The 12,888-nt window shown below is 37.3% G+C and overlaps 1 non-coding gene across 1 annotated transcript; it reads left to right on the forward strand.

The window, feature by feature from the left end:
- The first annotated feature begins 11,822 nt into the window (after nucleotides 1-11,822).
- Nucleotides 11,823-11,930, forward strand: LOC112773819 (small nucleolar RNA R71). Its single transcript, XR_003188347.1, has one exon. It is a non-coding gene; the product is annotated as a small nucleolar RNA R71 (small nucleolar RNA).
- Nucleotides 11,931-12,888: the final 958 nt, after the last annotated feature.

The raw sequence follows: 12,888 nt of genomic DNA on the forward strand, positions 1-12,888 counted from the left end.
AAAAAACTTGGTACGCACAATCTTAATCTCAACTCTTTTCCACAACTCCGCACAACTAACCAGCAAGTGCACTGGGTCGTCCAAGTAATACCTTACGTGAGTAAGGGTCGATCCCACAGAGATTGTCGGCTCGAAGCAAGCTATGGTCATCCTTGTAAATCTCAGTCAAGCAGATTCAAATGGTTATGAGGTTTTGATAATTAAAATATAAATAAAATATAAAATAAGATAAAGTTACTTATGTAATTCATTGGTGGGAATTTTAGATAAGCTTCTGGAGATGCTTTGTTGCTTCTGAACCTCTGCTTTCCTATTGTCTTCTTCCAACCATGCGTTACCTCCTTCCATGGGAAGCTGTATGATCCTCTCGGATGAAAATAAATCCATATGCGCTGTCACCGCACGGCTAATCATCTGTCAGTTTCCGCTAGCGTCGGAATAGGACCATTGTCCTTTTCCACACTGTCACTTGTGCCCCACATTCGCAGGTTTGAAGCTCGTCACAGTCATCCCTTCCCAGATCCTACTCGGAATACCACAAACAAGGTTTAGACTTTTCAAATCTCAGGAATGCTGCCAATGGTTCTAGCTTATACCATGAAGACTCTGATCTTACAGAATGGAATGCTCTGTTGTCAGGAGAGGCAACCATGCGTCGTGAACCAGGAGGCCAAGAGATACACACTCAAGCTATTGCAGATAGAACGGAAGTGGTTGTCAGGCACGCGTTCATAAGTGAGAATGATGATGAGTGTCACGGGTCATCACATTCATCAGGTTGAAGTGCGAGTGAATATCTTAGAGAAGAAGTAGGCGTGAATTGAATAGAAAAACAATAGTACTTGTATTAATTCATGAAGAACAGCAGAGCTCCACACCTTAATCTATGGGGTGCAGAAACTCCACCGTAGAAAATACATAAGTGAAAGGTCTAGGCATGGCCGTGAGGCTAGCCTCCAAACATGTACAATAGATGATAGTATTCGATTGATCCAAAAACTCTCTAAAATAAATCTCTAAAAGTAGTTTTTATACTAAACTAGTAACTAGGGTTTACAGAAAAAAATGAGTAACTAAGTGTAGAAATCCACTTCCTGGGCCCACTTGGTGTCTGCTTGGGCTGAGCATTGATGCTTTTCGTACTTAGGCTGTTCCTGGAGTTAAACGCCAGCTTTGGTGCCAGTTTGGGCGTTTAACTCCAATTCTGGTGCCAGTTTGGGCATTTTACGCCAAGATGTTTTAGGCTGACTTTTAACGCCAGTTTGGGACATCAAATCTGGAGCAAAGTATGAACTACTATATATTGCTAGAAAGCCCAGGATGTCTACTTTCCAACGCAATTGAGAGCGTGCCAATTAGGCTTCTGTTTCTCTAGAAAATCCACTTCGAGTGCAGGGAGGTCAGAATCCAACAGCATTTGCAGTCCTTTTTCAGCCTCTAAATTAGATTTTTGCTCAGGTCCCTCAATTTCAGCCAGAAAATACTTGAAATCACAAAAAAACACACAAACTCATAGTAAAGTCCAGAAATGTGATTTTTGAATAAAAACTAATAAAAATATAATAAAAAGTAATAAAAACATACTAAAAACTATGTAAAAATAATGCCAAAAGGGTATAAATTATCTGCTCATCACAACACCAAACTTAAATTGTTACTTGTCCCCAAGCAACTGAAAATAAAATAGGATAAAAAGAAGAGAATATACAATGATATCCAAACTTATCAATGAAGATTAGCTTCAATTAGATGAGCGGGACTTGTAGCCTTTTTGCTTCTGAACAGTTTTGGCATCTCACTTTATCCTTTGAAGTTTAGAATGATTGGCATCTATAGGAACTCAGAATTCAGATAGTGTTATTGATTCTCCTAGTACAGTATGTTGATTCTTGAACACAGTTACTTTATGAGTCTTGGCCGTGACCTTAAGCATTTTGTTTTCCAGTATTACCACCGGATACATAAATGCCACAGACACATAACCGAGTGAACCTTTTCAGATTGTGACTCAGCTTTGCTAAAGTCCCTAGTTAGAGGTGTCCAGAGCTCTTAAGCACACTCTTTTTTTTGCTTTGGACCATGACTTTAACTGCTCAGTCTCAAGCTTTTCACTTGACACCTTCATGCCACAAGCACATGGTTAGGGACAGCTTGGTTTAGCTGCTTAGGCCAGGATTTTATTCCTTTGGGCCCTCCTATCCATTAATGCTCAAAGCCTTGGATCCTTTTTACCCTTTCCTTTTGGTTTATAGGGCTATTGGCTTTTTCTGCTTGATTTTTCTTTTTCTTTCTCTTTTTTTTTTATTATTTTTTTGCCACTTTTTTTTTGCAAGCCTTGCTTATTCACTGCTTTTTCTTGCTTCAAGAATCAATTTTATGATTTTTTAGATTATCAAATAACATTTCGCCTTTTTCTTTATTCTTTCAAGAGCCAACAATTTTAACATTCATAAACAACAAATTCAAAAATATGCACTGTTCAAGCATTCATTCAGAAAACAAAAGGTTTTGCCACCACATCAAAATAATTAAACTAATTTTAAGATAGAATTCAAAATCATGTACTTCTTGTTCTTTTGCAATTAAAAACATTTTTCATTTAAGAAAGGTGATGGATTCATAGGAAATTCATAGCTTTAAGACATAGACACTAGACACTAATGATCATGTAATAAAGACACAACATAAATAAAACATAAGGCATAGGAAACGAAAAACAGAAAATAAAGAACAAGGAGATTAAAGAATAGGTCCACCTTAGTGATGGCGGCTAGTTCTTCCTCTTGAAGATCTTATGGAGTGTTTGAGCTCCTCAATGTCTCTTCCTTGCCTTTGTTGCTCTTCTCTCATGGCTCTTTGGTCTTCTCTAATTTCATAGAGGAGGATGGAATGCTCTTGGTGTTCCATCCTTAGTTGTCCCATGTTGGAACTTAATTCTCCTAGGGAGGTGTTGATTTGCTCCCAATAGTTTTGTGAAGGAAAGTGCATCCCTTGAGGCATCTCAGGGATTTCATGATGAGGAATTTCCTCATGCTCTTGTTGAGGTCCATGAGTGGGCTCTCTTGTTTGCTCCATCCTTTTCTTAGTGATGGGCTTGTCCTCTTCAATAAGGGTGTCTTCCTCTATGACAACTCCAACTGAATTGCATAGGTGACAAATGAGATGAGGGAAGGCTAACTTTGCCAAAGTAGAGGGCTTATCCACCACCTTATAGAGTTCTAGAGATATGATCTCATGAACTTCTACTTCCTCTCTATTCATGATACTATAGATCATGATAGCCCGGTCTATTGTAACTTCAGACCGGTTGCTAGTAGGAATAATAGAGCGTTGGATGAACTCCAACCATCCCCTAGCCACAGGTTTGAGGTCAAGCCTTCTTAGTTGAACCGGCTTGCCTCTTGAGTCTCTCTTCCATTGAGCGCCTTCTACACAAATGTCCCTAAGGACTAGGTCCAACCTTTGATCAAAGTTGACCCTTCTAGCGAAAGGGTGATGATCTCCTTGCATCATTGGCAAGTTGAATGCTAACCTCACATTTTCCGGACTGAAATCCAAGTAATTCCCCCGAACCATTGTGAGCCAATTCTTTGGGTTCGGGTTCACACTTTGGTCATGGTTCTTAGTGATCCATACATTGGCATAGAACTCTTGAACCATTAAGATCCCGACTTGTTGAATGGGGTTGGTGAGAATTTTCCAACCTCTTCTTCGAACTTCATGTCAGATCTCCAGATATTCACTTTTTTTGAGCTTTAAGGGGACCTCGAGGATCACATTTTTCTTGGCCACAACTTCATAGAAGTGGTCTTGATGGACCTTTGAGATGAATTTCTCCATCTCCCATGACTCGGAGGTGGAAGCAATTGCCTTCCCTTTCCTCTTTCTAGAGGTTTCTCTGGCCATAGGTGCCATTAGTGGTTATGGAAAACAAAAAGCTTTAGCTTTTCCCACACAAACTTAGAATGGTTGCTCGTCCTCGAGAAAAAGAAGAATGAAAGGAGTAGAAGAAGAAGAAATGAAGGAGATGAAGGTGAGGAGAGGGTTCGGCCAAGGGGGAGAAAAGTGTTTGTGATGTGTGATATTGAAGGTAGTGAGGAGGGGTATTTATAGGGTAAGAGAGGGGGGTTTGGTCATGAAAGGGAGGGTTTGGGAGGAAAATGGTTTGAATTTGAATGGTGAGGTAGGTGGGGTTTTATGATGGATGGATGTGAGTGGCGAAGAGAATATGGAGAAGAGGGTAAGATTTGATAGGTGAAAGGTGTTTGGGGAAGAGGTATTGAGGTGATTGGTCAAGGGCGTATGGGGAAGAGTGTGATGGAAAGGTGTGAAGAGGAGAGAAGAAGAAGTGGGGTAGGTAGGGATCCTATGAGGTCCCCAGATCCTGAGGTGTCAAGGAATTCGAGTCCCTGCACCATTCTGGTGTTCAAACGCCCAATCTGTGCCAATTCTGGCGTTTAACGCCAGCTCTGCTACCTTTCCTGGCATTAAACGCCACTCTGCTGCCCATTTCTGGCATTAAACGCCAGCCAGATGCCCATTTCTGGCGTTAAACGCCAACCAGATGCCCATTTTTGACGTTTAACACCAGCCTGTGCCAGACAGCCCTTTCTGGCGTTAAATGCCCAGAGTGCTACCCATTCTGGCGTTTAACGCCCAGAATGCTACCAGGCTGGGCGTTAAACGCCCATTCTGCTATCCTTACTGGCGTTTAAATGCCAGGAAGCCTGTCCTCCAAGGTGTGTTGTTTTTAATGCTATTTTTTATTCTGTTTTTGATTTTTCAGTTATTTTTGTGACTTCACATGATCATCAACCTAAAGAAAACATAAAATAACAATGGAAAATAAATAAATATAATTAAATAACATTGGGTTGCCTCCCAATAAGCGCTTCTTTAATGTCAGTAGCTTGACAGTGAAGCTCTTAGAGAGCTTCACAGAGACTCAGAGCTTGATGTTGGCCTCCCAACACCAAACTTAGAAGTTGAGTGTAGGGGCTCTGTTTGACTCTGTATTGAGAGAAACTTTTCATGCTTCCTCTCCATGGTTACAGAAGAAGATCTTTGAGCCTTAAACACAAGGTAGTCCTTATTCAATTGAAGGACTAACTCTCCTCTGTCCACATCAATCATAGCTCTTGCTGTGGCTAGGAAGGGTCTTCCAAGGATGATGAATTTATCTTCATCCTTCCCAGTCTCTAGGATTATCAAGTCAGCAGGGATGTAATAGCCTTCAACCTTCACTAAGACATCCTCTACAAGTCCATAACCCTGTTTCCTTGAATTGTCTGCCATCTCTAGTGAGATTCTTGCAGCTTGCACCTCAAAGATCCCTAGTTTCTCCATTACAGAGAGGAGCATGAGGTTTATACTTGACCCAAGGTCACACAGAGCCTTCTTAAAGGTCATGGTGCTTATGGTACAAGGTATTAAGAACTTTCCAGGATACTATTTCTTCTAAGGTAGTTTCAGTTGAACCAGATCATTTAGTTCATTGATGAGCAATTGAGGTTTATCCTCCCAAGTCCCATCACCAATTATCTTGGCATTTAGCTTCATGATTGCTCCCAGATATTGAGCAACTTGCTCTTCAACAATATCTTCATCCTCTTCAGAGGAAGAATACTCATCAGGGCTCATGAATGGCAACAGTAAGTTCAATGGAATCTATATGGTCTCTATATGAGCCTCAAATTCCTTGGGTTCCTCATTAGGGAACTTCTTGGAGGCCAGTGAATGTCCATTGAGGTCTTCCTCATTGGAAATCACTGCCTTTTCTTCCTCTCCAGGTTCGGCCATGTTGGTTATAGTTATGGCCTTGCACTCTCTTTTTGGATTCTCTTCTATATTGCTTGGGAGAGTACTAGGAGGGAGATCAGTAACTATTTTACTCAGCTGACCCACTTGTGCCTCCAAATTTCTAATGGAGGACCTTGCTTCAGTAATGAAACTGAGAGTGGTCTTAGATAGATCAGAGACTACAGTTGCTAAGTCAGAGTGCCTCTGCTTAGAATTCTCTGTCTGTTGCTGAGAAGATGATGGAAAAGGTTTGCTATTGCCAAACCTATTTTTTCCACCATTATTATTATTGAAGCCTTGATTAGGCTTCTGTTGATCCTTCCATGAGAGATTAGGATGATTCCTCCATGAAGGATTGTAGGTGTTTCCATAAGATTCTCCCATGTAATTCACCTCTGCCATTGCAGGATTCTCAGGGTCATAGGCTTCTTCAGAAGAAGAAGCCTCCTTAGTACTACCTGATGCAGCTTGCATTCCAGACAAACTCTAAGAAATCATATTCACTTGCTGAGTCAATATTTTGTTTTGAGCCAATATGGCATTCAGAGTATCAATCTCAAGAACTCCTTTCTTCTGAGTTGTCCTATTATTTACAGGATTCTTTTACATGAACTGGTTATTTGCAACCATTTCAATGAGTTCCCGGGCTTCTGCAGGCATTTTCTTTAGATGAAGAGATCCTCCAGCAGAGTGGTCCAATGACATCTTGGACAATTCAGACAGACCATCATAGAATATACATATGATGCTCCATTCTGAAAACATGTCAGAAGGACACCTTCTGATCAATTGCTTGTATCTTTCCCAAGCTTCATAGAGGGATTCACCTTCCTTCTGCCTGAAGGTTTGGACTTCCACTCTAAGTTTGCTCAATTTTTGAGGTGGAAAGAATTTGGCCAAGAAAGTATTGACCAACTTTTCCCAAGAGTTCAGGCTATCTTTAGGTTGTGAGTCCAACCATGTCCTAGCTCTGTCTCTTACAGCAAAGGGGAAAAGCATAAGTCTATAGACCTCAGAATTAACCCCATTGATCTTAACAGTGTAACATATTTGCAAGAATTCAGCTAAAAACTGATGAGGATCTTCCAATGGAAGTCCATGAAACTTGCAATTTTGCTGCATTAGAGAAACTAATTGAGGCTTAAGCTCAAAGTTATTTGCTCCAATTGCAGGAATTGAGATGCTTCTTCCACAGAAGTCATAAGAGGGTGTAATAAAGTCACCAAGCATCTTCCTTGCATCTCCACCATTGTTATTGGGTTCGGCCATCTCTTCTTCTTTTTCGAAAAATTCTGTCAGGTCCTCTCCAGAGTGTTGTGCTTTAGCTTCTCTTAGCTTCCTCTTTAGAGTCCTTTCAGGTTCTGGATCAGATTCAACAAGAATGTTCTTATCCTTGTTCCTACTCATATGAAAAAGAAGAGAACAGAAAAGAATAGGAATCCTCTATGTCACAGTATAGAGATTCCTTTATGTGAGTAGAAGAATAGAAGAGTATAATGAAGAAGAGAGAAGATGAAGAATTCGAACACAGAGAGGGAGAGAGGGTTCGAATTATAAGAAGAAGAGAAGTGTTAGTAAATAAATAAATAAATAAATAGAAAGAGATGAGAGAGAGAATTCGAATTTTAAATTAAAATAAAAGGAAAATATTTTTTTTATTTTAATTATTGGTTAGTATTCGAAAATTAAGGGAAGAAATAAAATAAAATTTGAAAACTAAATAAATTAATTAATTAAAAAGATTTTTTAAAAAGTGGTTAGTGATTTTCAAAAATTGGAGAGAGAAAAGTAGTTAGGTGGTTTTGAAAAAGATATGATTGAAATAGTAAACTTTTAAAATCAAACAAAAAGTTAAGTGGTTAATTGAAAAAGATTTGAAAATCAATTTTGAAAAGATAAGAAGTTAGAAAAGATTTTGAAATTAATTTTGAAAAATATATGATTGAAATTTCATTTTGAAAAAGATTTGAAAAGGAAATTAAAAAGATTTGATTTTTGAAAATTAAAGTTGATTACTTGACTAATAAGAAACTAAAAGATATGATTTTAGAATTTAAAGATTGAACCTTTCTTAATAGGCAAGTAACAACTTAAAAATTTTTGAATCTAAACATTAAATGTTAGCATTAATTTCGAAAATATGAAACAAAATTAAAAAAAAGATTTTGAAAATTGATTTTGAGAATTTTCGAAAATAATTAAAAAAATTAAAAAGATTTGATTTTTGAAAAAGATTTGAAAAAGATAGGATTTTGAAGTTGAAATTTTGACTTGACTAATAAGAAACAATCAAATTTTAAAACTTTTGACTAAATCAATCAAAATTTTGAAATTTATGAGAAGAATAAGGAAAAGATATATTTTTTATTTTTGAATTTTTATGAGAAGAGAGAAAAACAACTAAATGATGCAAAACATAAAAATTATGAATCAGAACAAGAAAAATATGCAAGAACACTTTGAATGTCAAGATGAACACCAAGAACACTTTGAAGATCATGATGAACATCAAAAACATATTTTTTAAGAAAAGAAAAATATGCAAGACACCAAACTTAAAAATTTTTAAACTTTAGACACTAATAATTCAAGAATGCATATGAAAAACAAGAAAAGACACAAAACAAGAAAATGTAAAAATCAAACAAAGACAATCATCAAGAACAACTTGAAGATCATGAAGAACAAAACTCAATGCATGTATTTTTCGAAAATTTAAAGAAAAAATTCAAAATATGCAATTGACACCAAACTTAAAATTTAACACAAGACTCAAACATGAAATTTTTGTTTTTATGATTTTATTAATATTTTTTTGTATTTTTTTCGAAAATTATTTTGGAAAAAGAAAAAATAAATAAATTCAAAATTTTTAATGGGAATTTCAGGAATCATGCAATGTTAGTCTAAAGTTTCGGTCCAAAAATTTAGACATGGCTAAATATCCAGCCAAGCTTTATGTGAAAGCTTCGGTCCAAAAGATTAGACATGGCCAAATGGCCAGCCAAACTTCAGCAAAGCATTACATACAACAGCCATATTGATGGGAATCAAAAAGCTCCTACAATGATAAGTGGAAGCCTCGATCCAAAAGAATTTAGACATGGCTTGACAGCCAGCCAGGCTTCAACAGATCATGATGAAACTCTAGAAATCATTCTTAAAAATTTTGAAGAATAAAATAAAATACATATTATTATTATTACTATTACTATTATTATTATTATTATTATTATTATTATTATTATTATTATTATTATTATTATTATTATTATTATTATTATTATTATTATTATTATTGAATTTTTCGAAAATAAAAAGCTTAAAATTAAAATAAAATTACCTAATCTGAGCAACAAGATGAACCGTCAGTTTTACAAACTCGAACAATCCCCGGCAACGGCGCCAAAAACTTGGTGCACGAAATTGTGATCTCTAACAATGGCGTCAAAAAACTTGGTACGCACAATCTTAATCTCAACTCTTTTTCACAACTCCACACAACTAACCAGCAAGTGCACTGGGTCGTCCAAGTAATAACTTACGTGAGTAAGGGTTGATCCCATGGAGATTGTCGGCTTGAAGCAAGCTTTGGTCATCCTTGTAAATCTCAGTCAGGCAGATTCAAATGGTTATGAGATTTTGATAATTAAAATATAAATAAAATATAAAATAAGATAAAGTTACTTATGTAATTCATTGGTGGAAATTTCAGATAAGAATCCAGAGATGCTTTGTTGCTTCTGAACCTCTGCTTTCCTATTGTCTTCTTCCAACCATGCGTTACCTCCTTCCATGGCAAGCTGTATGATCCTCTCGGATGAAAACAAATCTATATGCGCTGTCACCGCACGGCTAATCATCTGTCGGTTTCCGCTAGCGTCGGAATAGGACCATTGTCCTTTTGCACACTGTCACTTGTGCCCCACATTCGTAGGTTTGAAGCTCGTCATAGTCATCCCTTCCCAGATCCTACTCGGAATACCACAGACAAGGTTTAGACTTTTCAAATCTCAGGAATGCTACCAATGGTTCTAGCCTATACCACGAAGACTCTGATCTCACGGAATGGAATGCTCTGTTGTCAGGAGAGGCAACCATGCGTCGTGAACCAGGAGGCCAAGAGATACACACTCAAGCTATTGCAGATAGAACGGAAGTGGTTGTCAGGCACGCGTTCATAAGTGAGAATGATGATGAGTGTCACGGGTCATCACATTCATCAGGTTGAAGTGCGAGTGAATATCTTAGAGAAGAAGTAGGCGTGAATTGAATAGAAAAACAATAGTACTTGTATTAATTCATGAAGAATAGCAGAGCTCCACACCTTAATCTATGGGGTGTAGAAACTCCACCGTAGAAAATACATAAGTGAAAGGTCTAGGCATGTCCGTGAGGCCAGCCTCCAAACGTGTACAATAGATGATAGTATTGAATTGATCTAAAAACTCTCCAAAATAAATCTCAAAAAGTAGTTTTTATACTAAACTAGTAACTAGGGTTTACAGAAAAAATGAGTAACTAAGTACAGATAGTGCAGAAATCCACTTTTGGGGCCCACTTAGTGTGTGTTTGGGCTGAGCATTGAAGCATTTACGTACTTAGGCTGTTCCTGGAGTTAAACGCCAGCTTTGGTGCCAGTTTGGGTGTTTTACGCCAAGATATTTTATGCTGACTTTGAATGCCCGTTTGGGCCATCATATCTCGGGCAAAGTATGGACTATTATATATTGCTGGAAAGCCCATGATGTCTACTTTCCAACTCAATTGAGATCGCGCCAATTGGGCTTTTGTATCTCCAGAAAATTCACTTCGACTGCAGAGAGGTTAGAATCCAACAGCATTTGCAGTCCTTTTTCAGCCTCTGAATCAGATTTTTGCTCAGGTCCTTCAATTTCAGCCAGAAAATACCTGAAATCCCAGAAAAATACACAAACTCATAGTAAAGTTCAGAAATGTGATTTTTGAATAAAAACTAATAAAAATTAACTAAAACATACTAAAAACTATGTAAAAATAATGCCAAAAAGGGTTTAAATTATCTGCTCATCACAACACCAAACTTAAATTGTTGCTTGTTCCCAAGCAACTAAAAACAAAATAGGATAAAAAGAAGATAAAATACAATAAATTTCAAACTATCAATGAAGCTTAGTTCCAATTAGATGAGCGGGACTAGTAGCCTTTTTGCTTCTGAACAGTTTTTGCATTTCACAGGAAATCACTGCCTCTTCCACCTCTATAGGTTTGGCCAGTTTGGTTATATTGATGGCCTTGCAATCTCTCTTTGGATTCTCTTCTGTATTGCTTGGGAGAGTACTAGGAGGGATTTCAGTAACTCTTTTACTCACCTGACCCACTTGTACCTCCAAATTTCTGATGGAGGACCTTGTTTCAGTCATGAAACTAAGAGTGGTCTTAGATAGATCAGAGATTATGGTTGCTAAGTCAGAGAGGCTCTGCTTAGAATTCTCTGTCAGTTGCTCAGAAGATGATGGAAAAGGTTTGCTATTGCCAAACCTATTTCTCCCACCATTATTATTATTGAAGCCTTGATTAGGCTTCTGCTGATCCTTCCATGAGAAATTTAGATGATTTCTCCATGAAGGATTATAGGTGTTTCCATAGGATTCACCCATGTAATTCACTTCTTCCATTGCAGGATTCTCAAGGTCATAAGCTTCTTCTTCAGAGAAGGCTTCTTTAGTACTGCTGGATGCAGCTTGCATTCCAGTCAGATTCTGAGAAATCATATTGACTTGTTGAGTTAATATTTTATTCTGAGCCAATATTACATTCAGAGTATCAATCTCAAGAACTCCTTTCTTCTGAGTCATCCCATTATTCACATAATTTCTTTCAGAAGTGTACATGAACTGGTTATTTGCAACCATTTCAATGAGTTCATGGGCTTCTGCAGGCGTTTTCTTCAGATGAAGAGATCCACCAGCAGAGTGGTCCAATGACATATTGGACAATTCAGACAGACCATCATAGAATATACATAAGATGCTCCATTCTGAAAGCATATCAGAAGGACACCTTCTGATCAATTGCTTGTATCTTTCCCAAGCTTCATAGAGGGATTCACCTTTCTTCTGTTTGAAGGTTTGGACTTCTACTCTATGCTTGCTCAAATTTTGAGGTAGAAAGAATTTGACCAAGAAAGCATTGACCAACTTTTCCCAAGAGTTCAGGCTTTCTTTAGGTTGTGAGTCCAACCATATCCTAGCTCTGTCTCTTACAGCAAAGGGGAAAAGCAAAAGTCTGTAGACCTCGGGATTTACCCTATTGGTCTTAACAGTGTCACAGATTTACAAGAATTCAACTAAGAACTGATGAGGATCTTCCAATGGAAGTCCATGAAACTTGCAATTCTGCTGCATTAGAGAAACTAATTGAGGTTTGAGCTCAAAGTTGTTTGCTCCAATTGTAGGAATTGAGATGCTTCTTCCATAGCAATCAGAAGTTGGTGCAGTAAAGTCACCAAGCATCTTTCTTGCATCTCCACCATTGTTGTTGGGTTCGGCTGCCATGTCTTTTTCTTTTTCAAAAATTTCTATAAGGTCCTCTCCGGAGTGTTGTGCTTTAGCTTCTCTTAGCTTCCTCTTTAGAGTCCTTTCAGGTTCAGGATCAGCTTCAACAAAAATGTCTTTATCCCTATTTCTGCTCATATGAAAAAGAAGAAAACAGAGAAGAAGAAGAATCCTCTATGTCACAGTATAGAGATTCCTTTATGTGAGTATAAGAATAGAAGAATAGAAGAATGAGGTAGAGAGAGAATGAGAAGAATTCAAACACACAGAGAGGCAGAGGGTTCGAATTATGAGTAGAAGAGAAGTGTTAGTAAATAAATAAATAAAGAGAAAGAGATGAGAGAGAGAGAGTATTCGAATTTTGAAAAGAGGGAGAAGACAAATATTTTTATTTTTATTTAATTAATTAAGTTAGAATTCGAAATTTAAGAAAGAAAATAAAATAAAATTAGAATTTAAAACAATTAGTTAATTAAAAAGAATTTTGAAAAAATGCTTAGTGATTTTCGAAAATTAGAAGTGGAAAAGTAGTTAGGTGGTTTTGAAAAAGATA

This window comes from Arachis hypogaea, chromosome 18 (genome assembly GCF_003086295.3).
Source record: "Arachis hypogaea cultivar Tifrunner chromosome 18, arahy.Tifrunner.gnm2.J5K5, whole genome shotgun sequence".
NCBI classification, from domain to species: domain Eukaryota; kingdom Viridiplantae; phylum Streptophyta; class Magnoliopsida; order Fabales; family Fabaceae; genus Arachis; species Arachis hypogaea.